At 32.2% G+C, this 4,269-nt stretch overlaps 1 long non-coding RNA gene across 1 annotated transcript in view; it reads right to left on the minus strand.

Moving 5' to 3' along the window:
• The window catches only part of LOC108371321 (uncharacterized), a 28,338-nt gene extending 27,609 nt beyond the window's left edge, over window positions 1-729 (minus strand). Inside the window, exon 1 of the long non-coding RNA XR_001848736.1 lies at window positions 718-729. This is a non-coding gene — a long non-coding RNA (uncharacterized LOC108371321). The remainder of the gene's footprint in view (window positions 1-717) is intronic.
• Between the last annotated feature and the right edge of the window lie 3,540 nt (window positions 730-4,269).

Raw genomic sequence — 4,269 nt, forward strand, 5'->3', positions numbered from 1 at the left:
AAAAAATTCCGGGAAGAAATTTTTTGACGCAGTTAGGTGTCTCCTGTTTAGGTGAACACAAAATGAAAATTTTTCCCCCAATTGCGATATGGGAAGTGTCCGCCTTCTTGGATTTTNACGAAAAAATTCCAGGAAGAAATTTTTTGACGCAGTTTGGTGTCTCCTGTTTAGGTGAATACAAAATGAAAATTTTTCCCCCAATTGCGATATGGGAAATGTCCCCCATCTTGGATTTTGTTTTTTTTTATGATTTGATATGGGAAATTTCCGCCATCTTGGATTTTATGTTTTTTACGATTTGCGCGCTAATTTTGCATTTCTCGCGAAAAAAAGGTGGAGAACAAATTTGTAGAGAACTCGATTCCCTACAATTTTCATGTGCCTATAAATTTTTTTAAACAGTTATTTATTGCTAATAATATTAGAAATTTTGTCCTCTACTACTTTGCCATTTAAATGTGCCACTTATTTCAAATAGAAATTGCTCAAAATTCGGAAAACCGCGCCACTTACCCAATTTTGCGAATTTTTTGCATATTATTAGCAATAAATAATTGCTTAAAAATGATAGGCATATGAAAATTGTAGCGAATCGAGTTCTCTACAAATTTGTTCTCCACCTTTTTTTCGCGAGAAATGCAAAATTAGCGCGCAAATCGTAAAAAACATAAAATCCAAGATGGCGGAAATTTCCCATATCAAATCATAAAAAAAAACAAAATCCAAGATGGGGGACATTTCCCATATCGCAATTGGGGGAAAAATTTTCATTTTGTATTCACCTAAACAGGAGACACCTAAATGCGTCAAAAAATTTCTTCCCGGAATTTTTTCGTTGTAAAATTCTAATTCAAATTTCGGACGCTAATCGTAAAAAGCACTAAATCCAAAATGGCAAACATTTCCCATATCGCAATTGGGGAAAAAATTTTCATTTTGTGTTCACCTAAACAGGAGACACCTAATTGCGTCAAAAAATTTCTTCCCGGAATTTTTTCGTTGAGAAAATCTAAAGTTATTGGGCTATTTAAACCACTGTCGAATCCGACAGCTCTGCTAGTTTTTTAAGACCCTTGGAAAGGTTTTATAATTTAGCCCATGGTTTAATTTATAATGTACAAAATTACTTGCCGGAGAATCTCCTGCTTTCGGACTAAACCTTAACTTAAATTTTTTATATCGTTGAAGGTCGTTGGCAGGACTGGGAATATAACCTACACATTCCAATGAATTTCGTGAACACTAAAATCCCTAAGCACATCAGTAAATATCGATAACAGTATAAATTTCATTAACTTGACAAATTTCGCTAACCCATACATTTTTAAAGATTGATATCTATCCGAAAATTTGGACAACTAATTTTGTATGTCTATAAATTTTGACAACACGATTTCAATAATTTTACACGTTGTTATAACTCAATAAATGTGGATAACTCGATAAATTTCGATAACTATGAACTTCGATGATTCGATAAATTTCGGTAACTTGATAATTTTCGATAACTAAATTTTTTTATAGCAGAATTTATTTCAATTCCTTTCGAAAAAGTAAGTGCACCTGGGCCACATTGAAGGTNTAACTCGATAAATTTCGATAACTATGAACTTCGATGATTCGATAAATTTCGGTAACTTGATAATTTTCGATAACTAAATTTTTTTATAGCAGAATTTATTTCAATTCCTTTCGAAAAAGTAAGTGCACCTGGGCCACATTGAAGGTGCGGAACTTACGTTACTTATTTAGAAATTGTGAATAAAACGACAGGGTAGTTAATATAATTTTATAAGCTCAAGGTTATATTTTATCTTTTTTCTATATTTATCCCTACCCACGCCCGTCGAGAGGGTAAGAATGGGGAATCCTCCCACAGCTTGTTATTAGTTTTTTACAATTTAATTTTGAAAGAAAACAATGCGCATGCTTTCAGTAACTATGTTAATCGATACAGAAACAAATATTTTTCCATGTAACGCGATGTCATTTGATGTCAAATCATGTGATGTCATGTTATATGATGTTATATCATGTGAAGTCATGTCATACCATTTGATGACATGCCATGTGATATCGTATTATGTGATATCATGTTATGTGATGTCATGTCATGTGATGTCATGTCATATTATATAATGTGATTACATGTCAAGTGTCGAACATTAAAACGATAACGCTGTCGATAACTTTGTCGATAAATATACCAATAAAAATATCAATAAATATATCGCAAAACATGACGATTCCAAAATCGATTTATTTATTGTTAAATATATCGATAACAATATCGACTATTACACCGATAACAATATTTATAACATTATCGATAATAATATCGATAACAATATCGGTTTTATTGATAGAAATATCCATTATTATTTCGATAACAATATCGATTATTATATCGCTAGCAATATCGATTATTACATCGATAACAATCAAGTATCATCCTAAAATTTTTCTTCATATTTATCTTTATTTTTGCATATTCCCCTTCACCTTTACCTTACAGTGTTTAAATTAACCTTGATCGTCGTTTTATTCTTTATATTTACGCATATTTACCTTTACCTTTTCTTCGTATATGTACGTACTAAGCTTTACTTTCCTTACTTTAATGGGCTAAATCTCAGTCTTATTCTTAAACCCCTTATTTGCACTTTTTTGTTAAATTAATACCACATATATTATAAGCACTTGTTTCCGTTGCAACTATTTCAGTGTGCATCATTGCCCATTTACTCCCAACCAACGAATCGCCGAAAAAGAAGTTTCACTTCGAAAATTCAATACACTTGCTTACCCTTTCAGTTACCCTAACTCTTATGTATTTCTCACTGTCTCCATTTTGGTCTTTGTCTTCACTTTTGCCTTCTCTTTCTTGTCTTCATCGTTATCATTTATTTCGGTATCTTCATATTTGTCTTTATTTTAACGCTTAATTTCAAATGCGAAGTGAAACAACAAGCGAAAAACGCAAATTAAACGTGTTGCAGCAACATCTATACACAAATACGGAAATGTTTAAACGACGGTTTTGGCCGCAATTTTCAACCAATTGTGACCCATAAAAACTCTGCTACTACTCTGCTATCTACGGAAAAATGCCTTTCCAACGGTGTTCTTGGTTTTGAAATCGGTTCGGTAGAATCGCCAAACGAACGGAGACAAAATTTATGTTAGCGTATTAATATATAGACTAGAGTGCCAGTTACTGTCGAAATTCGACAGTTTTTCTGGTTTTAGAAGCCTTGGAGAGGTTTTCTAACTTAACACATAACGATACTTATACGGTACAAATTAACTATCCGGAAAATCTTCTGCTGAAACGTAACTAATTTTGACGTAGAATACGTCTTACCTTACGATATGGGGGCTATGCTGAAATGTTGTAGTTGCAATTTTTAGAGCTTCACGAAAATGATTACTGCACGAGAACTAATGAAGCGATTTCAAAGAAAAGTATAGCGTTTCAAAGATAAAGTTCTAAACCTATCGACAGATTCATTTTTGTAAGTAACCAATTCGGTTTCTGTCGTAAAAACAACGATAAACATTGCCTTAATTTGGGGATATAGGTTCTTTGGAGCAGTGGAAATATTATCGCGTACAAATTTTATATAAATTCAACAAATATTGAAAATTTTTTTCATTACCAAAATGCTCGAAAACCGCTCGATGGATTTTGTTTTTGTGTTCTCTAATCAAAAATTCAAGAGTTTTCCTTTCGTTTGGTATATGGGAAGTATTGGTTGATATCTTCTTTATATGTTTATTTTATTCAAATATATGGGCATAAATGATTTTCCATATAAAATCACTTCGTCATTATTTTGCAAACACGTGCATGCATTGGAAGTCAGAGAAGGACAAAAAAAGTATGTATGCGTATGTAATGCGGCGTTTGATAAGCAGATGGCGCGCCATTTATAACCTAACCGCAGCGTATGTACATATGTAAATACATATATACGTACATATGTGGATTGCAGTTAATGTGGATCTGTTTGGTTTCGTTATCGATTTTGTTTTCGATATTGTAATAGATTTTGTCATCGATATTTTTATCGGTTTTGTTATCGATTTTGTTATCGATTTTACTATCGATTATTTATCCGTTTTGTTATCGAAAGTTTTCTTGATTGTGTTAACGATTTTGCTATCGATATTGTTATCACTTTTTTATCGATTTTGTTATCGATATTGTTACTGATTTTGCTGTCGATATTTTAGGAACTTACCGATATAATGATCGATTTTGTTATC

The sequence above is a fragment of the Rhagoletis zephyria genome, unplaced genomic scaffold (genome assembly GCF_001687245.7).
Source record: "Rhagoletis zephyria isolate East Lansing unplaced genomic scaffold, Rhagoletis_zephyria_1.1 Rzeph_scaffold_04886, whole genome shotgun sequence".
NCBI classification, from domain to species: Eukaryota; Metazoa; Arthropoda; class Insecta; order Diptera; family Tephritidae; genus Rhagoletis; species Rhagoletis zephyria.